This window comes from Capricornis sumatraensis, chromosome 1 (assembly GCF_032405125.1).
Source record: "Capricornis sumatraensis isolate serow.1 chromosome 1, serow.2, whole genome shotgun sequence".
NCBI lineage: Eukaryota > Metazoa > Chordata > Mammalia > Artiodactyla > Bovidae > Capricornis > Capricornis sumatraensis.
The window spans coordinates 119,668,215-119,695,681 of record NC_091069.1 but is presented as its reverse complement, the minus strand read 5'-3'; the positions used below and the strand labels follow the sequence as shown (position 1 = coordinate 119,695,681).

The following is a 27,467-nucleotide window of genomic DNA, read 5'->3' as shown; positions in this document are numbered from 1 at the left end:
TGGTCGAGCGGTTTTCCCTACTTTCTTCAATTTAAGTCTGAATTTGGCAATAAGGAGTTTATGATCTGAGCCACAGTCAGCTCCTGGTCTTGTTTTTGTTGACTGTATAGAGCTTCTCCATCTTTGGCTGCAAATAATATAATCAATCTGATTTTGGTGTTGACCATCTGGTGATGTGCATGTGTAGAGTCTTCTCTTGTGTTGTTGGAAGAGGGTGTTTGCTATGACCAGTGCATTTTCTTGGTAAAACTCTATTAGTCTTTGTCCTGCTTCATTCTGCATTGCAAGGCCAAATTTGCCTATTACTCCAGGTGTTTCTTGACTTCCTACTTTTGCATTGCAGTCCCCTAGAATGAAAAGGACATCTTTTTGGGGTGTTAGTTCTGTAAGATCTTGTATGTCTTCATAAAACCGTTCAGCTTCAGTTTCTTCAGTGTTACCAGTTGGGGCATAGACTTGGATAACTGTGATATTGAATGGTTTGCCTTGGAGACAAACAGAGATCATTCTGTCATTTTTGAGATTGCATCCAAGTACTGCATTTCGGACTCTTTTGTTGACCATGATGGCGACTCCATTTCTTTTGAGGGATTCCTGCCTGCAGTAATAGATATAATGGTCATCTGAGTTAAAATCACCCATTCCAGTCAATCCTGAAGGAAATCAACCCTGAATATTCATTGGAAGGATGGACGCTGAAGCTAAAACTCCAGTACCTTGGCTACCTGATCCTAAGAACTGACTTGTTAGAAAAAACCCTCATGCTGGGAACTATTGAAGGCCAGAGCAGAAGAGGTCAATAGAGGATGACATTGTTGGATGGCATTACCGACTTGATGGATGTGAGTTTCAGCAACTCTGGGAGTTTGTGATGGACAGGAAGCCAGGCATGCTGCACTCCATGGGGTTGCAAAGAGTTGAACACTACTGAGTGAATGAACTGGACTGAAATGAACTGAGACGAATTGAAATCATAACAATATAGCATATTCTAAACAATAAACAAAATATCTTCATCATTATTTCCATTTTCTTAGATTAATTTTATCAGCGTTTCGTGGGTTAAAGAACATAAACATTATATATCTTTTGGAAGATTTATACATAAAAGTGTTTAGTGTAGTTTTCAGTCAAATATAAATGAGATTGTATTCTTAGTTTTGATTAACAATTACTCAGTACTAGTATATTAAAATAAAATTGATTTTTCAAATATTAACCTTGTATCTTATGACCTTCAGAATTGAAGTGTGTTTATCTTTGTGTGCTTGTATTTATAGATTTTTTTGACTTTCCAAGTAGATACTCATATTCTCTCTGAGACACATAATTTTATTTCTCTCAAGCTGTGCTATTTTATTTTTAATTATTTTATTCCTTCTATTTTCTTAGGACACTGTCTAGAACCTCCATATAATATGGAATAGAAATCATGAGAGTAAAAAAAAAAAAAAGAAAAGAAAGAAATCATGAGAGTAATTTTTTTAGCCTTGTTCCTAATCATAAACATCTACTCCAGATTATCTATCTTATAAAATATGACAACTAATGTCTATAAATATATATGAAAAACACAATACATATGCCTTACTTTAAATATGATAAAGCTTAATTTAAATTTATTGTTTTCAATGTCTATATATGCAAAATTTATGTTAGTATACATGTGTATTTAGATACATTGCTTACACACAATGTGCTCTAATAAAAATTGTATTATATTAATGTTGTATGCATGGAATATTATATAATCCATTCAACAGCCTACTTCCGTATAAAGCTATGCTTTAGTCACTTCAGTTCAGTTCAGTTGCTCATTCGTGTCTGACTCTTTGTGACCCCATGAATTGCAGCACACCAGGCCTCCCTGTCCATCACCAACTCCCAGAGTTCACTCAAACTCACGTCCACTGAGTGATGCCATTCAGCCATTTCATCCTCTATCATCCCCTTTTTCTCCTGCCCCCAACCCCTCCCAGCATACTTATTCTCATCTTGCACACCTAATACAGGGATAGATATAAATGTGTTTCAGGAAAAAAAAAAAGTATATACATATTAGGAGAAGAATAGCACAGAAAAACCTTCTGAGATATTTTCTAAGAAACTAATTTGTGTTTTGGTCTTTCTATGGTTGACGATATGTCTTCTAAAAGCCAGCAGACAAGACAACTAAATTTCATATGTCAGTAAAGTTTAGTTCACAAGATCCCAAGAAGCATACATTTGAAAAAAATTGTATTATTCACTTATTTGAATGGCTGAAACTTTCAGAAGATTATATCATGAGAGAAAGGTTTAGGAAAGAGTTTTGCAGATGGTAAAGAATCTGCCCGCAATGCGGGAGACCAGGGTTCCATTCCTGGGTTGGGAAGATCCCCTGGAGAAGGGAACCATTACCCACTCCAGTATTCTTGCCTGGAGATTCTATGGAGAGAGGAGCTAGGTGGGCTACAGTCCATGGTGTCCCAAAGAGCTGGACACAACTGAGTGACTTTCACTTTCACTTTCACTTTTTTTGGAGAGAGTTTGGTCCTGCAAGTCTAGTATAAGCGTAGCACAGCAAGACACTTAAGTTTGCACTCCATCACACCCAGAGTGTGATACATCTTGTCGGCTCCACAACTATCCCTCTGGGGTCACCTTCATTATATTGAATCTATTTTATTGCAGGAACCTCCTAAGTAGACTCATGTTTCCTATGGATCTGGTAGAACACAGAAGCCAGGAGTAGATCTTTTGAACTAAGCTTCCATGCACTGGTGCATGTTCAGTCATGTCAGACTCTTTGTGACCCCATGGACTGTAGCCCACCAGACTCCTCTGTCATTGGGGTTTTCCAGGCAAAAACACTGGAGTGGATTGCTATTTACTCCTCCAGGGCAGCTTCTCACCCCAAGGATGAAACCAGCATCTCTTATGTCTCCTACACTGAGCAGGCAGATTCCTTACCAACTGTGCCACCTGGGAAACCTCTTATTCAAAAAAAAAAAAAAAAAAAACCACAAGCCTTTTTTGTCCTTTTCTGACTTCATTCCTCATCACTACCAAGCTATTGAAATGGAGCAGAAAACCAAATTTAGCTCTAAGCTTAGTGGAAGGCAAAACTGCAGGAGGTAGACTACATGGATTTCATTATTTAATACACAGAGGACTATGTGTTATGTACCAGAACTTTGAATTTCAAGAGCAGAGACATTTCCTTATTTTGCTTAATTTGCTTTGGAATTGCTCTGCAGAAAGCCATTTCTTTCCTTCTTTCTTTTTTAGGCTACATTTTTTTTTTTTAATTGGCAACTCAATCTCTACATACATATGATATTGCATGTTATAAATGGATTGACAATTAAATAAATCATATAAATTCATGAGAATTTACATAAAACTATGCCTCTAGGTTTGGGTGCATTTTGTGCCAGGTACTTTAGTAAATATGGCAAACATGAACTCAGCTTCTTCAATTTACAAGAATAAGCTTTTAAAAAATAGCAAATATGTCATCTCATAAAAAACTTAATATGTCAAACCCAGAAACATGAATAACTAATGACAAAAGAACATTATTAAAGAAAAGTTGGTGATAAAAATATTTATTTAAAAATTTAGCAACTGGGCTTCAAAAACACAAAGCCATTTCTTAATGAAATTCTATTTTTCTCAAATAGTTACATTTGGAATAGTATGGAAAATAGGATATATCTAGAAATCATAAAATCCTCTCTTTGTACAATTATCTATAGGTTAACAAATCAATAAAAAAAATTTAAGCACAAACTAAATAATTCAGTGGACACTATCAATATATTTGAGCTTCCCTGGTGGCTCAGTGGTAAAGAATCTGCCTGAAATTCAGGTTTAGTCCACGGGTCAAGAAGATCCTCTGGAGAAGGAAATGGCAACCCAGTTCAATATTCTTGCCTGGGAAATCCCATGGACAGAGAATCCTGGCAGGTGACAGTCCATGGGGTCGCGAAAGGGTCAGACCCAAGTTAGTGGCTAAACAAAACAACAAACAAACAAGGTATTTATGTATATTTAGTCATGACAGAAGGATAGATAGATAAGTAAATAGATAAACTGAAATATAGGAATGAATAATGAAAGGAGCAGAATGCTATAGTTTATAAAATGTACCTATTGTTATGCAAGTTTTCATATTTAATGACTAAGAGGTTAGCATTTGTTAATGTGATGTAATGAATGACTGAGAATAAGTGAAGTTGCTATTAGAGAGACCTGAAGTCACAACGCTTTAAACTTGTGATAAGTTTGTCCCTCACCTAATAAAATAGCTGATCTGGTAGCTTGATGGTGTCAGTTTCCATCCATTTTGATTTCTGCCATTGTCTCATGTTATTGCCCATAGGGTCAATGATATCAACCCAGCTGAAGTAAATGAACTGTTGTATCTATAATTGAGTTTTCTTAAGAAATTTTCCAATCAGTCTTCTTTAGCAAGGCCCTTTTTAATATCTTGCAGCAGCTGATTGCCTGATTAATGTCCCATGAAATACACAACTTGCTATTGTGAATGACCTGAATTTTAGCAGGAAAAAGTGTAGACAATATAGTATGTGTCATTCTAGCTAAAAACTATCTTTTGCCACCATTGAGTCCAAGTTTGAAAAATGCAAACATTCATAATAAAAATCTTTCCTTTTTGAATACTTCTAAAGATTTTCTCATGGCTGTAACATACATCAGAATGTGTAGTTCTTAATCTCTTATGAAATATTGCATCTGCTTGATAAAACAATGACAGAATTGACAATGTTGCAGTTTTCATATACTGAAACAATGTAGTCTTGTGCTTTCAATGAACAATAAGTTCACAAAACCTCACAAGGAAACTGTCCAGTTAGTTACTTTACTTCCAGAATAAGACTTTACTGAATGACAACTTCTAAAAGCTTGCAGATATGTTTGATGGGAGGAAGTGAGCTAGAAGAGGAGTTTCAAACTATGTTTTGAATATATAATATTCACATATCTTTATGTTTGACTATCTTGAATAAAATTATGATATAACAAACCCAAACTTTGACTATATAGATGAATATAATGAGTTAGTGTAGTTAAAGCAGGGCGTTTGACACATGTTGAACATTCTGCAAACTTTAGCAGTTGTATATATGACTTTTTGCATAGCTTACTGTAAATATCTGCTGAACAGAATTAGATAACTTCCTATGGGGTCAAAATAAGTCCACACTTCCCCCCTAGTAGCCATAAATTACTTCCAAAATTATTTAAATGTCCACCTTGTGACTGTTGCAGTGTTTTTTGTTTATTTATTAAGGCAAATTAAGGAACAAAAACTTAGCTTCTAATACTTGTGATTTTTAGCACAATTTGTATATTTATTGCACCATGATAGTGAATACTTAATTTTCAAAAAAAGACATTTTCTTTGAGAAGCTGCGTATCTTCTACAGAACCTGATTACCTAGGTCAGAATTGTGACTCACTCTTTTACTGATAGCATGACCTCCAGCAAGATGATTGACATCTCAAGGGCTTGGTTTCCTCTTGTAAAATGGGCATACTAAGAACAGATACTTCACAAAGATAATAAATGGATGGGGCTTAGAAAAATCTGGTAGAAAAGCAAAGCTGAATTAAAAGATGCCTATGATTGCTATTGAAATCTTGAAAGATGATGCTGTGAAAGTGCTACACTCAATATGCCAGCAAATTTGGATAACTCAGCAGTGGCCACAGGACTCGAAAAGGTCAGTTTTCATTGCAATCCCAAAGAAAGGCAATGCCAAAGAAAGCTTAAACTACTGCACAATTGCACTCATTTCACACAATAGTAAAGTAATGCCCAAAATTCTCCAAGCCAGGCTTCGACAATAGGTGAAGTGTGAAATTCCAGATCTTCAAGCTGGTTTTAGAAAAAACAGAGGAATCAGAGATCTAATTGTGAACGTTCACTGGATCATGGAAAAAGCAAGAGAATTCCAGAAAAATATCTATTTCTGCTTTATTGACTATGTCAAAGCCTTTGACTGTGTGGATTACAATAAACTGGAAAATTCTGAAAGAGATGGGCATACCAGACCACCTGACCTGCCTTTTGAGAAACCTATATGCAGGTCAGGAAGCAACAGTTAGAACTGGACATGAAACAACAGACTGGTTCCAAAAAGGAAAAGGAGTACGTCAAGGCTGTATATTGTCACCCTGCTTATTTAACTTATATGCAGAGTCCATCATGAGAAACGCTGGGCTGGAAGAAACACAAGCTGGAATCAAGATTGCTGGGAGAAATATCAGTAACCTCAGATATGCAGATGACACCACCCTTATAGCAGAAAGTGAAGAGGAACTAAAAAGCCTCTTGATGAATGTGGAAGAGGAGAGTGAAAAAGTTGGCTTAAAGCTCAACATTCAGAAAATGAGGATCATGGCATCTGGTCCCATCACTTCATAGGAAATAGATGGGGAAACAGTGGAAACAGTATCAGACTTTATTTTGGGGGGCTCCAAAATCTCTGCAGATGGTGACTTCAGCCATGAAATTAAAAGATGCTTACTCCTTGGAAGGAAAGTTATGACCAACTTAGATAGCATATTCAAAAGCAGAGACATTACTTTGCCAACAAAGATCCGTCTTATCAATGCTATGGTTTTTCCAGTAGTCATGTGTGAGAGTTGGACTGTGAAAAATGCTGAGCACTGAAGAATTGATGCTTTTGAACTGTGGTGTTGGAGAAGACTCTTGATAGTCCCTTGGACTGCAAGGAGATTCAACCAATCCATTCTGAAGGAGATGAGCCCTGGGATTTCTTTGGAGGGAATGATGCTGAAGCTGAAATTCCAGTACTTTGGCCACCTCATGTGAAGAGTTGACTCATTGGAAAAGACTCTGATGCTGGGAAGGATTGGGGGCAGGAGGAAAAGGGGACAACAGAGGATGAGATGGCGGGATGTCATCACTGACTCAATGGATGTGAGTTTGGGTGAACTCTGGGAGTTGGTGATGGACAGGGTGTCCTGTAGTGCTGCAATTCATGGGGTCGCAGAGTTGGACATGACTGAGTGACTGAACTGAACTGAACTGACTGATGATTACTATTTATTGATTATTTATTGTTATTTATTTTACTGTTTCCTTAAGGATTGATCAAATGATAAAAGAAAAAAAATTAAACCCTACTCCTTTAAGTCTAGAAACAGTTTTATTTTCTGTTTTTGCCTCCAGTAAAATAAATTATTGCCCCTAAATGTAGTTTCTAATCATCAATGATTATCTGTTTGACATCAAAGTCTTGGTATCCTTGAAATAATTGCCTCATATTTCTAAATGATTTGTTTCCTTTCGTCATTGTTGTTGATTTAGAGCATGTGAATGTGACAGTAAGCAAGCAAGGGAAGAATTACTAAAAAGGGGGATGAATGAAAACATATCCCTTTTATCTAAAAAGGTAAAGAGTATATATGTTTCACATTTTCTTTATCCATTCCTCTGTTGATGGACATTTAGGCTGCTTCCATGTCCTGGATATTGTAAATAGTGCTGCAGTGAATACTGAGGTGCATGTATCTTTCAAATTATAGTTTTCTCTGGATATATGCACAGAAGTGGGATTGCTAGATCATATGGTAGCTCTATTTTAAAGTTTTTAAGGAACCTCCATACTGTTCTTCATAGTGGTTGTACCAATTTACATTTCCATCAACAGTGTAGGAGGGTTCCCTTTTCTCCACACCCTCTCCAGCATGTATTGTTTGTAGATCTTTTGGATGATGGCCTTTCTGACCTGTGTGAGATGATGCCTCATTGAAGTTTTAATTTGCATTTTTCTAATAATGAATCATGTCAAGCAACTTTCCATGTTCTTTTTAGCCATATGTATGTCTTCTTTGGAGAAATGCCTATTTAGATCTTCCATCTGTTTTTTTCTTTCTTTTTTGATTTGGTTGCTTGTTTTTTCTGATGTTGAGTTGCATGTGCTGATTGTGTATTTTGGAGATTAATCTCTTTTTGGTTGTTTCATTTACAAATATTTCCTTTCATTCTGAGGATTGCCTTTCTGTTTTGCTTATGGTCTCCCATGCTCAGTCATAAAAAAGATTGACATAACCATTTGCAATGACATGGATAAACAGAGATTGTCACACTGAGTGAAGTAAGGCATACAGAGAAAGGCGACAATATCATAGGATATTGCTTACATGTGGAATCTTAAAAAAAAAAAAAAGGTACAAATGAACTTATCTACAAAACAGAAATAGAGTTACAGATGTGGAAAAAAAACTTAACGGTAGCAAGGGGATAAGGGCGGGGGAGGGATACATCGGAAGACTGGGATTGATACATATATACCGCTATATATAAAACAGATAATTAATAAAGAACTACCCTGTGGTACAGGCAATTCTACTCAGTAATTTGTAATGTCTATATGGGAAAATAATCTATGGGAAAAAAGTGGATATATATATATATATATATATATATATATTTGAGATTTAATTTGCTGTACACCTGAAATTTACATATCATTGTAAATCAACTATACTCCAATAAAAATGTAAAATTAATAATAAAAAAAGAAAGTGAAGGATAATAGATATCACAGAAACCAGTAGAGATTATAAGACACAGTATTTCTGTATGTAGTACATTAAATGTTATCTGAATTGTGTTTCTCATTTCTGAAAACTGACCTTCAGAGAACCGTGTAACATTGTAGGTCAGAATGATGAACAGAGTTGCCCTGCCAAATTGGCCACATAAAATTAAAACAACAGTGAAATAGTTGCTGAAATTCTCAATCAGTTAAGCATTGTGCTAAAAAAAAAATTCCCCTTCAGAACTTTTGTACACAACAAATTATTTTACACTAGAGAAGTGTCTTTAATATTAATAGTGATGAGTTTAATTTTCGGGAGAAAAAAATGTATTCTTTCCATTTTATGTTATTTTTGTACATTTACTTAAAAACTACTATTGTTTATAAAACCTACTAACTTCACATAAAATAATGCAAACCATATTTATTACTTGCTATATTATTAAGTACTTGTATTATCCAGTACAATAAAGAGAAAATAAATATCAAATACTTATAGTACTCATATCACAGATTCAACTGTAATTAATGAGATAGTAACATGATAAAAATTATATTAATATATTGTTATAAGATAAAGCAACTGAATATAAAATTATTATAAGTACATTGATTTTCATTCAATGAAAGAAAATGGCACTATCTGTCAAGAGCCCTTATTTCTTACATTATTTTCACTTCTGCAGTTTCTCTAAGTCTTAACATTTCCTTGGGCTAAATGAGCCAATATCACTTGTCTCAACATACATAAGAACAAAAACAGTAAGTTAAATGAACACATTTTAAAATTTTTGAGAAACGTGTTTCTAAAATGATTCATGCAAATCCCTCATATTAGATTTTAGGGAAATTTTTACTGACATCACCATTTAGGCATATAAAAATAAAAATGAAAAAATCCTCAGAAAAATATGTATGCATATGTGTGTGTGTGTGTGTGTGTATGTATATGTATATATATATATATATATATATATATATATATATATATATATATATATATATATATATAAAGTACTTATTTCATTTAAATAGTCTATTCCAAATGTTTTCTTTTTTAAAATCAATGTTCATTTTACAATTCAACTGTATGTCTCCTTGAATTACCGTGGGTTCCCTGGTGACTCTGAAGGTCAAGAATCTGCCTGCAATGCAGGAGACCTAGGTTCGATCTCTAAGTTGGGAAAATCCCCTGGAGAAAGAAATGACAACAGACTCCAGAATTCTTGTCTGGAGATTTTCATGGACAGAAAAGCCCATACAGTTACAAAGATTAAAACATGACTGAGCAACTAACACTTTTGCATTAACATAGATTCATTGCTAATATATAAAGTGAAAAATTTATTGTTCATTGTTTTATTGTTAAAACTCTCAGAAATCTTGCTTTATCTTATTGTGCATTCTGTATTTAAAATGAAATTTTAAAGAGATTATTTCCTTAATATCTACTAAACTGCTTTCTTTAAATCTACATAAGAAAATAGGAACTATTTCTTTTTCTCAAGAATTTGTTCTAAAAGAAGAACAATGTAGACCAAATTTGATTATTATTTCATATATACTCAGGCTTCAAAACCAAGTTGTACCAAAATTGAAGAGCTTAAACAGATTCAAAGTGTTGTTCCTTCTGGTTATTTTTGTTCTTGTTCTACTTTTATCATGTTCTATCTTGCTTCTTATTTGGGGGTATATTTTCCTTACTTGGGAGTCATCAAGAACCTTTACATGTACAAAACATATAAATTTTAATGTATGTATTAAGAATATGTATTTGATTATATATATATATATATACACACATATACACATTCACACACATATCAGGCATATATATACTGATGCATGCACATGCATGTACATATATATACATGTAAAATGATTATATATAATTAGATATAGATAATGATATTGATGTATTGATGATGATGATAATAGTATTGATGATATAGATCAGAGTAAGACAAACTCTTTTCTATAAAAGGCCATATATAATATAAATATTTTGGTCTTGAAAGCTATATATGTTTGTCACAATTGCCCAACTGTGACCCTGTAATACTTTAATATGTAAGCAAGTGTAAACAATGGGTAAACAAAATAACATTGTTGATTTTTAATAAAACTATTTACAAAAACAGGTATCTAGCTAGATTTGTCCCTGAAATTTGCTTACCCCTGATATACGCACTAGATACAGCAGCAGAAGGGAAGAGATATGTAACAGCGGAATAGAAAAGATATGTTACAGAGCCTGTCACAGATATTTACAAAAACAGACATCTAGCTAGATTTTTCCCTGCAGTTTGTTTACCGCTGATATATGCACTAGATACAGCACCAGAATGGAAGAGATATGTAACAGAGCCTGTATTCATAAAATATTTCTCTTCTGACCTAAACTCTCACATATGGTTGCCAAATCTTAATATACCTGTCTTTCCAGATTCATTAAATAGGCATACATATGAATTCTCATTAATTTTTCAGATTAAATTTATCCTTTCATGAAAATAAATTAAAAAAAATCCTCTGCCATTCTATAATTTTACACATAAACATCATCCACTAGAATCTTGCATAGGAAAATGATCAAGATAAAACAATGTAAAATTAAATAGATTGAGCTTAAAAAGCTAATATTGATAAAGAATATTAAAATTGTGGATTATATGAAATAAAACTATAACTGGTAATAATCTGTAGTACTTTTCAAAGTGGCAGCATTGAAAGTGATATGATGTCTGGATCATGGAGAAGTTCCTGCCATTGAGACAGAATAATCTATGTTTATATTCTACATTAATTATGATTCTGCATGATCTTCCTTTCTTCTTCTTAAGTTTATATCAACACTGGCATGGCATGAAATGCAGTTCCTTCTGCTTTTTTCTATAAATAGTGTGGGAAAACTTGGGTGAGAAAATTATGATTAACTTGACACCAGAAGAATGAAATTTAGAAAGCCAAGCAAAACAGAAAAAAAAGTCACCAAAGCTGATAGAAGAACCTGAAAAAATGACCTTATGGACATATGTAGACCACTTACCCTATAAATAAATACATAAATAAAATCAATAAAATAAAAAAGCTGCTTAATTGAGATGATCAATACTGTGAGTATAGTCAGACTCACCAAGGAAAAAAGAAAGACAAATGATAAAAAATTAGAGAATAGAGAAAATGAAAAACAAACCACCACCAATAACAAATTGCTTGCTAGTAATCACAGGTGGAGATGGGAGTATCAGTGTTGATATTTGGAGGCAGCTATCATGTGAAATATTGAAATTCACTATGATGAAAATAATGCATGTACATAAACGGGATAATTCTCACTCTGTCATCTCTCATGGCATTGAAAACCAGAATTATTGGTGTGTATGAAATGTAACACGAAAGTGGTGTGGATGAAATCATATAAAATTTCCATAATTTTTGATTGGAATGGAAGCATTAGTATGTCTCACAAGACGTTTTATGTGTATAACATTATATATATCTACTGATCCTAAATCCTATGAGAAGGCTTAGCGAAAATGATTGATTCTTACTGTAGTACTGTCTAACTAAAACAAAAATGGGTTTCTTGGAGAGAGAGGTGAGACTATGTCTAAGAAAGAAAATATACAAGATGAGCATGGACTATTCTGAGTTATCAGAGAGCAAGATGGCTGTTAAGGACCACTAGGGTCAGGTCCTGAGGATCCAAAATCCAAACTGCTGAGGCTTCCACTTGTCAATTCAAGATGGGACAATTTAGGATTTAATATGGCTAAAAGCCTCTTGATGAAAGTGAAAGAGGAGAGTGAAAAAATTGGCTTAAAACTCAACAATTCAGAAAACTAAAATCATGGCATCTGGTCCCATCATTTGATGGGAAATAGATGGGCAAACAGTGGAAACAGTGCCAGACTTTATTTTTTTAGACTCCAAAATCATGGCAGGTGGTGATTGCAGCCATGAAATTAAAAGATGCTTACTCCTGGGAAGGAAAGTTATGATCAACCTAGATAGCATATTCAAAAGCAGTGACATTACTTTGCCGACTAAGATCCGTCTAGTCAAGGCTATGGTTTTTCCAATAGTCATGTATGAATGTGAGAGTTGGACTGTGAAGAAAGCTGAGCACTGAAGAATTGATGCTTTTGAACTGTGGTATTGGAGAAGACTCTTGAGAGGCCCTTGGACTGCAAGGAGATACAACCAGTCCATTCTGAAGGAATCAGCCATGGAACTTCTTTGGAAGAAATGATGCTAAAGCTGAAACTCCAGTATTTTGGCCACCTCATACGAAGAGTTGACTCACTGGAAAAGACTCTGATGCTGGGAGGGATTAGGGGCAGGAGGAGAAGGGGACGACCAAGGATGAGATAGCTGGATGGCATCACCGACTTGATGGACATGAGACTGAGTGAACTCCATGAGTTGGTGATGGACAGGGAGGCGTGGTGTGCTGCAATTCATGGGGTTGCAAAGAGTTGGACGTGACTGAGCAACTGAACTGAACAGAACTGAAGAGTTGCAATGGATTAAAACTCATCATAAATAAGTGTTAATTTTTTATTTTTATTTTTTAAATAATTTATTTATTTTAATTGGAGGCTAATAACTTTAAAATATTGTATTGGTTTTGCCATACATCAACATGAATCCGCCACAGGTGTACACGTGTTCCCCATCCTGACCCCCCCTCCCACCTCCCTCCCCGTACCATCCCTCTGGGTCATTCTAGTGCACCAGCCCCAAGCATCCTGTACCATGCATTGAATCTGGACTGGCGATTCGTTTCATATATGATATTATACATTTTTCAATGCAATTCTCCAAAATCATCTCACCTTCTCCTTATTCCACAGAGTCCAAAAGACTAATTTATACATCTGTGTCTCTTTTGCTGTCTTGCATACAGGGCTATCATTACCATCTTTGTAAATTCCATATGTATATGTTAGTATACTGTATTGGTGTTTTTCTTTCTGGCTTACTTCACTCTGTATAATAGGCTCCAGTTTCATCCACCTCATTAGAACTGATTCAAATGTATTCTTTTTAATGGCTGAGTAATACTCCATTGTATATATGTACCACAGCTTTCTTATCCATTCATCTGCTGATGGACATTTAGGTTGTTTCCATGTCCTGGCTATTATAAACAGTGCTGCGATGAACATTGGGGTGCATGTGTCTCTTTCAGTTCTGGTTTCTTTGGTGTGTATGCCCAGCAGTGGGGTTGCTGGGTCATAAGGCAGTTCTATTTCCAGTTTTTTAAGGAATCTCCACACTGTTCTCCATAGTGGCTGTACTAGTTTGCATTCCCACCAACAGTGTAGGAGGATTCCCTTTTCTCCACACCCTCTCCAGCATTTATTGCTTGTAGACTTTTGGATAGCAGCCATTCTGACTGGTGTGAAATGGTAACTCATTGTGGTTTTGATTTGCATTTCTCTGATAATGAGTGATGCTGAGCATGTTTTCATGTGTTTGTTAGCCATCTGTATATTTTCTTTGAAGAAATGTCTGTTTAGTTCTTTTGCCCATTTTTTGATTGAGTCATTTATTTTTTCTGGAATTGAGCTGCAGGAGTTGCTTGCATATTTTTGAGATTAGTTGTTTGTCTGTTGCTTCATTTGCTATTATTTTCTCCCAGATGGAGACATATATCATGTTCATAGATTGGAAGAATCAGTATAGTGAAAATGAGAGTAATACCCAAAGCAATCTATAGATTCAATGGAATCCCTACCAAGCTACCAATGGCATTTTTCACAGAGCTAGAACAAATTATTTCACAATTTGTATGGAAATACAAAAAGTATAAAATAGCCAAAGCAATCTTGAGAAAGAAGAATGCAACTGGAGAAATCAACCTGCCTGACTTCAGGCTCTACTACAAAGCCACAGTCATCAAGACAGTATGGTACTGGCACAAAGACAGACATATAGATCAATGGAACAAAATAGAAAGCCCAGAGATAAATCCACACATATGTGGACACCTTATCTTTGCCAAAAGAGGCAAGGATATACAATGGAGAAAAGACAATCCCTTTAACAAGTGGCGCTGGGAAAACTGGTCAACCACTTGTAAAAGAATGAAACTAGAACACTTTCTAACACCGCACACAAAAATAAACTCAAAATGGATTAAAGATCTAAATGTAAGACCAGAAACTATAAAACTCCTAGAGGAGAGCCGAGTATAAACATTCTCTGACATAAATCCCAGCAGGACCTTCTATGACCCACCTCCCAGAATGTTGGAAGTGTTAATTTTTTTTTAAACTGAGTAAATAGAAAAATAACCAGGTGATAGCCTCACCTTTTCTATACAAACTGTACCACTGGGTAACCAACAGTAGATGAGAGGTAATAATACCTTGCAAAATTATTTCAGTTGAGAGTTAAATAAAATGCTAGAATTATATTATAACCATTTTTTAACCTCCAGTGGAAGAGGAAATGAAAAATTGGGCATAAATGGCTGCAACAGCAACAACATAAAGTGAAACCCAGAAAGCAAATATTCTGTGCCTCCTATTGTTGTTGTTGCTTAGTTGCTAAGTTGTGTCCGACTCTTTTGCGACCCCTTGGACTGCAGCCCTTCAGGCTCCTCTGTTCATGGGATTTTCCAGGCAAGCATTTTGGAGTGGGTTGCCATTTCCTTCTCCAGTGCCTCTTATGAAAAAGTTTGTTATTATTTAAAGATCTTATCCAGTGTTTGTCTCACACATGTTAAGTTGCACTGTGATTTGCAGTAACCTAATTCAGATTCTTGGAAACATTCTAAGTCAAATTTCACAGATTCTAAAATAGAGAAATTATGAAGAAAAGATAAAAGGGTAGAGAGTAAATAATACAGTAAGCAAAGTATGGTGTCTTGATAAACCATAAAGAAATTCAAGGAATTGACTGCTGTAAATATTAGGATAATTATTAACTATTAGAGGGACAAAGGAAACTATAATTGATTTGGAGCACCAAGAGAGTCTTCACGAATGGCTACAAAAATTATATTCCTTAATCCACACAGTGGATACAAACATATTTAATGTATAATAATTCGTTTGACTGAAAATTTAAATTTTCACTTTGCATTTTGGGAAGTGGCTGGGAAAATTATATTCCTTAATCCACACAGTGGATACAAGCACATTCAACTTATAATAAACTGTTAGACTGAAAATTCAAAAAATTCATTTGACTGAATTTTCACAAAATTGAAAACCATCAAGTTTGAAATAAACATGGTTTTATTGTGCTCTTCTTTTGTTAAGCAAACTTGTTTAACAATAGCATAGATTTTCTAAGAGTTATGTGTGGATCACAATAAACTGTGGAAAATTCTGAAAGAGATGGGAATACCAGACCACCTAACCTGCCTCTTGAGAAATTTGTATGCAGGTCAGGAAGCAACAGTTAGAATTGGACATGGAACAACAGACTGGTTCCAAATAGAAAAAGGAGTACATCAAGGCTGTATATTGTCACCCTGCTTATTTAACTTATATGCAGAGTACATCATGAGAAACGCTAGACTGCAAGAAACAAGCTGGAATCAAGATTGCTGGGAGAAATTTCAATAACCTCAGATATGCAGATGACACCACACTTATGGCAGAAAGTGAAGAGGAGCTAAAAAGCCTCTTGATGAAAGTGAAAGAGAGTGAGAAAGTTGGCTTAAAGCTCAACATTCAGAAAACTAAGATTATGGCATCTGGTCCCATCACTTCATGAGAAATAGATGGTGAAACAGTAGAAACAGTGTCAGACTTTATTTTTGGGAGCTCCAAAATCACTGCAGATGGTGACTTCAGCCATGAAATTAAAAGACGCTTACTCCTTGGAAGAAAAGTTATGACCAACCTAGATAGTGTATTCAAAAGGAGAGACATTACTTTGCCGACTAAGGTCCGTCTAGTCAAGGCTATGGTTTTTCCTGTGGTCATGTATGGATGTGAGAGTTGGACTGTGAAGAAGGCTGAGCGCCGAAGAATTGACGCGTTTGAACTGTGGTGTTGGAGAAGACTCTTGAAGGTCCCTTGGACTCCAAGGAGATCCAACCAGTCCATTCTGAAGGAGATTTCTTTGGAAGGAATGATACTAAATCTGAAGCTCCAGTACTTTGGCCACCTCATGAGAAGAGTTGACTCATTGGAAAAGACTCTGATGCTGGGAGAGATTGGGGGCAGGAGGAGAAGGGGACGACCGAGGATGAGATGGCTGTATGGCATCACTTACTCGATGGACGTGAGTTTGAGTGAACTCCGGGAGTTGGTGATGGACAGGGAGGCCTGGTGTGCTGCAATTCATGGGGTCGCAAAGAGTTGGACACGACTGAGTGACTGAACTGAACTGAAATGATAGTTGACTACTCAATCCAATTTCCATCTAGGACCCTCAATCTATTTCATTGATCATGATATTTCCTTTCCAGGCAACTGGAGAAATAAACAGCTAATTATATTCTACATATGAGAACAGAAGTCTTAGAGAATACCTGATTTGACAATCAAATAATTGAACAGATTTAGAAAAATATTACAGATCATCAACCTATATTTAGTGTTCTTTTTTCTACTAAGGTTTCAAAACCAAAGGGGAAAATGAGGGTGGCTACAACATACATTCTGTGAAAATAATATGTCGTTTTTTGCAGAGTAGTTTTTATTGCTCATTAACTTGCTATTGTATGACTTTTTCATGCAATTACTAACTGATTAAGATAAAATCATTGTCTGGGGCCAGCGTGAGGAACTCCGCCCATGGCAAAGGTCATGAGGAAGGAGGCTTGGCATACGCAAAGACGTGATCAAGCCTCAGGAAACCCCATGTTCCCGAGCATCTACCCCAAGACCAGAGTCTGTTTTATGCTCTCCCCCATAACCGTTTTTCTCGGAGAAGGAGTTAACTTGCAGCTCCAAGGCAATAAAAATTTCTGGGCGTGACAAGAGTGTTTCAGCTTAAGGACTCCTCTGAAGGTTATCTAGCCCACCTGTATAGGTTTGTCCGGCCACATGTAATTGTTTACAGCCTCCCAACCTGAGAGGCACGAGATGTTTTAGACTTACTAAAGGCAAATTCTTTCGGGAAGTTAGAAATTATTAGTATAGTGGGTTGGTTAGGAACTATATTGGTGAAGGGTTTTTCATTTGTTGTGCCAATAATTGCTGTTAATTCCCTGCCCTGGGTGTGACAAGGGTGTCTTAGATCAAACCTTTCTGCTGACAGACTAGCTTGTGTGACAGGATTATCCATACTCCTGCCACTATGCACATGATTGTTTACTACCTCTCAACCATAAACAGCACAGAGAGTTTTGAGGTATTTTGAAAGTCTTAATTAGCATAAGGTTTTTCTCATTGTTGAGTCAATGATTGCCACCAGGCCTCCATATTATTAGGCACCTGGGAATATATTAATCAGTGTATTTGGAATATAGAAAAGGAAATAGAGTAGTTTTAAAGTTAGCAATACTAGACTTTTTGAGTTAATGAATTTTCTCTTTTGTAATAGATCACTGTACTTTGTTACAAGTCACTGTGTCCTTGCTATGTAAAAATGTAACTTTATCACTATCTTAAGACTAAATAGATCTTAAGGGGAACATTGGTGAAAGGATTTTCATTTGTTGGGCTGATGTTTGCTGCTAAACCTCCATGTTCCCTGCCCTTAAAATGAATATAACTAGCATATAGGAGAAATAAGTATTAACTTTTAAGCATATAGGAGAAATAAGTATTAACCTTTAAGAGTAATCATGTTAACCTTGGGTTAAATAAATTCCTTTCTTGATTGTAACTCACTACACCCTCACCCTATAAGAATGGAACTTTATTTGGAGGGTGGAGCCTGGTTTAAGAAAAAACACCCTTGGAAGAAATAAGTTTTTTGGTTATCAGAAAGAAAGGATCATAAAATGTCAGCAGGTCTCACTCATGGCCAGAAGATGATGTAAAATCCCTAAGACCTTTTTATGTGAAGCACCTGATTTTGATAAAGGTCAGGACTGCTGACCCCTGCGTGACTCTGTATTCACTCCTATGTGTAACAAAAGGTAGATAAGCAAACCCAAAATAAAGAAATCGAATCAGTCTTCAGAAAGACTGATACCCCACATCGCTTCTTTCTTGCTCCCCATTTCTCTGGCTGAATTCCCATCTGGAGCATGGATGCTATTCCACATAAACCAAATTATTCAGCCTCTTTTTCTGCACTAATTTTCCTACTACACTATCCATTTCTAATCCCTCTCTATCTGTAATTAAATAAGTATTTTTCCAGGGACGCCGACTCCGTCCCCACCTTCGAATCACCCTGGATCCACTGGGGCTGGACCCCAGCAAATCATTAAGAACATTTTCTACCAATTAGTGCTCTTTGTCATTAAATATTTAACTGTTTAGTGGAACTAAACATCAAAAGTTCTCCACATAAGTTCTGAAAGATAAAATGGTATTTCTCTGAAGTGTCATTCCCTGCATCCAAGTTGCCTTCTTTTTATTTGCCCATGATCTCTATCTCCTTTGAATAAATCAAAACCCTGGTGGGATTTTGTTTCATTCTTTTCAGATTTTCTTACGGAACCTTCCTAGGGAACAACTCAAAAATTTTAAGCTTCCTTCTTCATAGTCAAAATTCTTCATGTGAAATTTTTGATGACAAAACTACATTCTCTGATCCAGTATAAATCTTGGTTCCCACAAGTTACTAAAATCTGACTTCAGTTTAATGATTATAATATTGAATGCTATAATAATAGGTACTTCTACCTATTTGAAAAAAACATGGTTGAGAATGGAAATCATTTATAAATGTAATGTTTAAGAAACTTTTTTCTGTAAAGAGACAAGTAGTGATATTTTTGTATTTGCTAATATCACATTCTCTGTCCCAACCACTCAGTTCTGTTGTCATATAACAGATGCCATAAACCTTGTGTGAAAAATTATACATGACTGTGTTCTAATAACAGTTTGTTTATAAAAACAGGTGATAGACTGGTTTTAGCCTGAGGCTTTCAGATTGCCTGCCTCTGATATTGAAAAAAGCTCCTCCTTTTCTTGCATTAATTTATCAGTTTGTCCAGCAAACATGTATTGTTTATCCCTTGTTGTGGTTCAGTCACTAAGTCATATTGGACTCTTTGCTACCGCTTGGACTGCAGCACGCTGGACTTCCCTATCCTTCAAAATCTTCAGGAGTTTGCTCAAATTTATGTCCATTGAATCAGTGATGCTTTTTAGCCATCTCATCTTCTTCCATCCCCTTATTTTTTGCCTTCCATCTTTCCCAGTATCAAGGTCTTTTCCAGTGAGTCAGCTCTTAGCATCAGTTGGCCAAAGTATTGGAGCTTAAGCTTCAGTATCAGTCCCTCCACTGAATATTCAGAGTTGATTTCCTTAAGAGTTCTCTGTATATCACTTCCATACTCTATTTGTGTTAGACTAGCAATAAATGGATAAACAAATGAATTTGTAACCAGCATTATGACAATAAATGTTATGAAGAAAATGAAAGACAAGGAGGTGGGGAGATATTGACTGCCAATGCCTGGTTGAGAGGAGCATTTTATATGGTGGTCAGTGTAGCTTTCACAAATAGGTGACTAATAAGTGACCTGTAGTAGAGAAATGAAGCAAGAATGTGATAGAGTTAACTGAGTGAATAGAATGTTGGGCAAAGAATACAACATGTGTAAGTACCATGAGATTGAAACAAGTATATTATTGTTGAACTTCAAGACAGCTAATGTAGCAGAGAATAAAAGGAGAAAGGTAGAGAGTAGTAAAATATAATCTGAAACGTGTATAAAGTGTGTATTTTAGGAATGGCATTTGGGGACCACAACACACAGTCTTTTAATGGTATTTATAAAACTTTATTTCTTTCTTGATAAGGTCCAGAACCACTGGAATTTATGAGTACTGAGGTGACATGATGCATTATGCTTTGCATGAATTGCCTTGGTTGCATTATTGAGAAAAAAATGGTGGAGAGGCAAAAAGTGACAGCAGAGAGAAGTTTTAGGGACTATTGCCACAATTCAAGTGAAAAGTCATGGTGACATAGGTGAAGTCAGTCACTGTGTAGGTAATGAGAAGTTGTTTAAGCATTGATTACAATTATGTGAGTTTTGGGGAATAAAACCATAAAGCAATTACTATTAAACCCAAACTGAAAAGTGTAAGTACATTCTTAAGAAAATTATCAGGGACTGTCAAAGAGTCTTTTTTCCATTAAGGTATTTTTATTTATTTTGATATAAATTAATATTTCCAAATAAAAGAAAATGATCAACACTCACAAAAAGGCATCATAAAGTTAATACATTTTATCAGTTTCCTGCTTGAAAAAAATTCTGGCAAATCTGGCTTCTTAAGCCAATCATCTGTTGATAGGCATTTGCTTCCATTTCATGGCTATTGTAAATAGTGCTGCTATGAACATTGAGGTGCATTGTATCATTTCAATACACGTTTTTAAAATTAATTTATAATTACAGTTTTATACTATAATCTTTTCCAAATTATTTTTATTTTTAGAGGTTTAGAAAATCTTCAAAAAGGAATATTATAATGAACAAATACATTTAATTTTCCTCCAATACTAACAATGTAAATTATAAGTTAGATTGGATTCAGATTTTCTTTTAAAGCTGGCAGGTGAGAAAGGGCAGGATGAAGGAGACCCATTGAGCTTGGACTTGCTAGACTGCATTTTTGTAGTGATGCCACAAGGCAAGTATCTCAATACTCAAATTCTTGTTGCTCCGAAATAATTTGATGGTTGTCAGTAAAGTTGTCAGGAAGCAGGTTATGAATATATCTGATTACTTTAAATTTATTTTTCTTCTTGTTTTTTTTCTTTCCTTCCCCTCTTTCCCTTCCTCACTCCCTCTCTTCCTTCCTTCCTTCTTGTTTATTGCAATAGATCTTTCTTCTATCATAACACTGTTAGTTGACCATGTCAGAACGATTAGAAGAGACAGTTCATTTCCGTCAGTTGCTGTTTATAGTCACAAACACAGGTTGCACTGAAAAACGTCCCATAATTCAAGAAGTCAGTGTAAAAGAAACCCTATTAAAGACAATGGAAAAATGAAATACAAAATAAGAACAATTTATTATTTTGATACACTCTTATCTGTGATTTGTTTTCACTATTGTTTTCTAAGTGTCATGTATGTGCCAGGGGAAAATAATATTTTAAAAAATACCTAATTATTAGGCAGTAAAAAGGAGAGAGAGAAAAAATAATTGCAGTTAGCCACAGGTGTTCTCTTCATGCACATTCTACTTAGCAGCAAGCTGATGTGTTTTATATTCTCTCACACACTCTTGCTGAATTCTGCAGATTGCTTATGATGACTGAACTTCTTGGGAATGCTTTAAAGAAGCCTCTTCAAGTTTGATCACTTTGCTCAGTAGGTTGCTTTGACAGAAAGTGCCAATTACTAGAAATATACTAGAAAAATGATGAAGAGAATCTGTCTCAAACACACACACACACACACACACACACACACCTATACAAAGCATTTTATTAATATGAGTTAAAACGAATGAATGGATGATAACTTTGAAATCACAGTTTGGATTTTAGTACAGTTTATAAAAATATTCCTGAAACTAAATAGAGTTAGAGCAAAGGAATAAAATAATTTTTAACATACATGTAAATCTTTAAATATAGACGAGGCCTGGCGTGCTGCAATTCATGGGGTCACAAAGAGTCGGACACGACTGAGAGACTGAACTGAACTAAACTGAACTGAAAACAAATAGGGGAAAAATAATGATGGTAATTTTAAAAAATATTTATATATTCTTAAAATTTATGTCCATTGTACAAATGTAGTGTAATCTACAGCCATCTAATGAATTTATAATCACAAATATTGTTTCTGTAAATATTCATAAGATAGAAAATGATTATTCAAGTATAAAAATAGATCCATTTCTGTAGAAAAATGGTAGGAATACACAAAATGACAATTGTAGGATTATTATTTTTAAGATAAAAAATATGTATACTTCCTATTACTCTGGTCAAGGAATAGTAATACTGTTTAATTATTTATATCAGAACTTACAATAATGCAACATGAAAGGAAACTACATATTTCTGTGGCTAAAGATCAATTTATAAATATTCTTCTTATATCACCATCTTACCTTGATTACATTATAGAATATGTTTAGAATATCAATAAGTGAAAGTTGCTCAGTCATGTCCGACTCTTTGCAATCCCGTGGGCTGTAGCCCCCAGGCTCCTCAGTCCATCGGGAGTCTCCAAGCATGTATACTAGAGTGGGTTGCCATGCCCTCCTCCAGGGCATCTTCCCAAACCAGGGATTGAACACAGGTCTGCCATACTGCAGGCAGATTCTTTACCAACTGAGTGACCAGGGAAGCCCAAGAATACTGGAGTGGGTAGCCTGTCCCTTCTCCAGGGGAATTTCCTGATCCAGGAATTGAACTGGGGTCTCCTCCACTGCAGGCAGATTCTTTACCAACTGAGCTATCAGGGAAACCTCAAAATTTACTTTAGGAGACAGATCCAAACAATATTGTTCTGATTGAATTCAGAGAATATCTGCCTATGTTTTCCTCTAAGAGTTTTATTGTATCCAAATTTACATGCAGGTTTTTAATCCACTTGCATTTATTTTTGTATATATTGTTAAAGAATATTCTCATTTAATTCTTTTGAATGTAGCTGTCCAGTTTTCCTAGCACCACTTATTGAACACTGTCTGTTCTCTATTGTATATTCTTGCCTCTTTTGTTATAGATTAATGGACCAGAATGTGGGTTTATTTCTGGGCTATCCTGTTCCATTTATCTATATGTCAGTGCTATATTTTTTTGGTGATTGTAGCTTTGGAGTATAGTCTGAGATCAGGGAGAGTCATTGCTCCTGCTGTGTTCTTTCTAAAAACTGTTTTGGCTCTTCGGGGTCATTTATGTTTCCATATAAATTTTAAAATTATTAAAACTAAAAACCAATTCTTTAAAAACTGACACAAAGCTGATAAACCTTTCCGGAGACTTATCAAGAAAAGAGAGGGCCCAAATCAATAAAATTAGAAATGAAAAAGAAGTTACAATTGACAGCACAGAAATACAAAGGATCATAAGAGAGTACCATAAATTATTATATGACAGTAAAATGGACAATCTAGAAAAAATGAACAACTTTTTAGAAATGTACAATGGGATGAATCATGAGATAGAGAATAACATATATACTCTACTATATATAAAATAGATAAGTAATGAGAACCTACTATACAGCATAGGGAATTCTACTCAAAGCTCTGTGGGGACCTAAATGGGAAGAAAATATGAAAGAGATGGGATAACTGATTCAGTTTGCTATACAGCAGAAACTAAGATGACATTGTAAAGCAACTATACCCCAATATAAATTAATTTTTTAAAAAGATGATCAAAGTTTCCTAGGAATCCGTCCTGTGATGAAAAATCCTCCACTGAATCCTGGGCAAAGCAAATGAAACTCTCACTACAGAAATATTTATAGAATGTTTCTATAAATGTCTTGTCCACAGGGTCACTTAAAAAGGGAAATTTTTAATTTGTTATATGAAAGTTACATAATTGTGTTATAGCAGAAAATTAAGGGATGATATTTTTGCAATAATGTAAATAATGACGTATACTTGAAACTAATATAAGCTTATATGTCAACTATATCTCAATTTGAAAAAAAAAAATAAAACAGATAATTTCCTAGGTTAGTCATCTGGCTTTCCCTAATGATTTATTTCTTCTTTTGCTACAGCTTGTTAAACTAAATTCAAATGGAAAAGGAAAATAAATAAATATAATCCTCAATTTTTAGCTTTTTGATTTGCAAGTAGTTTAAACAGAAATTTCTTAAGGCCTTATAATCTTTCTGTATTTCTTCTCGGCCAGAAGCAAGCATAACTTCTCCTTGATTCTCTGTCTGCTATATAGCTTTGTCACAGGTTTGAACTGCATTAAATTATGTCCAAGTTTGTTTATTTGTTTGTTAGATTTATTCAGTAGGAATGTAAAGGATTTCCTATGTCATTCTTCAAGACTTTCAAAGCTAAACTATGAGACTGACTATACCTTTATAGTCAACTTTCAAAAAGTATATGTCAAATGGGCAGCTTCGCTTAGCAACAGTTTCACTTTTACACGATTTAATGTATTCCCAAGTGAGAAGAGGAGCCTACAAGCATTTTGCAGGCTTTCTGAGAAACATAGCTTTAAAATTTTTCATGCAGCCATTTAAACACAGGCAAAATAAGTTAACAACTTGAGCCTATTTTTCCCCTGAACTCCTATTAGAAAGATCCATTTATAAATGGTGTAAGTATGTGGGCTCAGATGTGTCTGACTGTTTGTGATCCCATGGACTGTAGTCCCTCAAGATTATCTGTCCCTGCAATTTTTTAAGGAAGAGTACTGGACTGAAATGACATTTCCTCCTTCAGGGGATCTTACTGGCCCAAGAATCAAACCCTTGTATCCTGTGTCTCCTGCTTTGGCAGGTGGATTATTATTATTATTATTATTATTTTGCCACTGAGCCACCTGGGAAGCTCATTTAAAAATGGGGGTGGAGCTGAACATACATATTGAAAGATATTAGGGAACTAGAAATTAAATTTAGTATCGGGAAACACAATAATAGAATCAGAGATAACTTTTCTCCATTTTCTAGAAAAACTATAGGTGGTACAGTGATAAAGAATCCACCTACCAATATAAGAGATGCAAGAGACATGGTTTTATCCCTGTGCTAGAAAGATCCCCTGGAGTAGGAAATCTCAATCCATTCCAGTACTCTTGCCTGGCAAATTCCATGGACAGAGAGACTTAGTGGACTACAGTTCATAGGGTTGCAGAGTCGGACACGACTGAGCACACACAGAAGCAAATAGAGCTGCTTTGTGTGTTGGAAGAACTGAGCTATACAGAATATCTCATTTCATTAGAATTATGATAATAAAGACAACTTCCTTTTTGCTTACATTAAAAGATATTAATTGGCAGCATGCTATACTGTACCTGTATATTTAAGCCTCACTCCTCAATTCTCTCCTTCACCCATGATGCACACCATGGATCATAAAATCTAGGATCTAAATTTTCTAGCATCTGACTTTTCCTACTTCTAAGGAAACTAAAAATAGATAATTTATCAGTGTTTTCAGAAAGGACTTGAATCTGCTCACTCTCAGAGAGGATTGGTGAAGTTTATTGTATAATTATGTTCTTCACTGTTCAACTTCAGCTTCTTCAGCATTACTGGTTAGGGCATAGACTTGGATTTCTGTGATACTGAATGGTTTGCCTTGGAAATGAAGAGAGATAATTCTTTCATTTTTTAATTTGCACCCAACTGCTGCATTTTGAACTCTTTTGTTGACTAGGAGGGCTACTCCATTTTTTCTAAGGGATTCTCACCCACAGTAGTATATACAAAGGTCATCTGAGGTAAATTCGCCCATTCCAGTCAATTTTAGTTCACTAATCCCTAAAATGATGATGTTCATTTTTGCCATCTCCTGTTTGACCACTTTCAATTTACCTTGATACATTGACCTAACATTCCAGGTTCCTATGCAATATTATTCTTTACAACCTTCTATTTTATCTCCAACACCAGTCATATTCACAACTGGGCATTGTTTTCACTTTGGCTCAGCCTCTTCATTCTTCCTGGAGCTATTTCTCCACTCTTCCCTAGTAGCATGTTGGGCACCTATTTACCAGGGAAGTTCATATTTCAGTTTCATATTTCAGTTTCATAGGGCTCTCAAGGCAAGAATACTGAAGTAGTTTGCCATTCCTTTCTCTGGTGAACCATGTTTTGTCATAATTTCTAGAACTAACAGCAAAAAAAAAAAAAGTCTTTTTCATCATATGGTATTGGAATGCAAAAGTAGAAAGTCAAGAGATAGTTGGAGTAAAAGGAAAGTTTGCCCTTGGAGTACAAAATAAAGCAGGGAAAAGGCTAACAGAATTTTGCCAAGAGAACACACTGGTCATAGCTAACATCCTCTTCCAACAACACAGGAAAAGAATCTACTCATGGACATCACCAGATAGTCAATACTGAAATCAAATTGATAATATTCTTTACAGCTAAAGATAGAAAATCTTTATACTGTCAGCAAAAACAAGACCATAAGCTGACTGTGGCTCAGATCATGAACTCCTAATTGCCAAATTCAGACTTAAATTGAAGAAAGTAGGGAAAACCACTAGACCATTCAGGTATGTATGATCTAAATCAGTCTCTCATGATTATACAGTGAAAGTGACAAATAGATTCAAAGGCTTAGATATGATATATAGAGTGCCTTAAGAACAATGGACATATGTTTGTAACATTGTACTGGAGGCAGTGATAAAAACTATCCCCAAGAAAAAGAGATGCAAAAAGGCAAAATGATTGTCTGAGGAGTATATGTGTTAGTCATTCAGTCATGTCTGACTCTTTGGGACCCCATGGATAGGGGCCTGCCAGGCTCCACTGGAGTGGGTTGCCATTCCCTCCTCCAGGGGATCTTCCCAACCCAGGGATCAAACTGAGGTCTCCCACACTTCAGGCAGACTCTTTAGCTTCAGAGATAATAAGGAGGGGGTTGTGTCAAGGCTGTATATTTCCCCCTTTCTTATTTAGCTTTATGTATATAGTATATCATGCAGAATGCTGGACTGGATGAAACACAGGCTGGAATCAAGATTGCAGGGAGAAATATCAATAACCTCAAATACGCAGATGACTCCACACTTATGGTAGAAAGCAAAGAGGAACCAAAAAGCCTCTTGATGAATGTGAAAGAGGAGATTGAAAAAAACTGGCTTAAAATTCAACAT

The 27,467-nt window shown here is 35.4% G+C and overlaps 1 pseudogene; it reads right to left on the bottom strand.

The window, feature by feature from the left end:
• Window positions 1-26,335, bottom strand: LOC138092242 (craniofacial development protein 2-like; annotated as a pseudogene).
• Window positions 26,336-27,467: the final 1,132 nt, after the last annotated feature.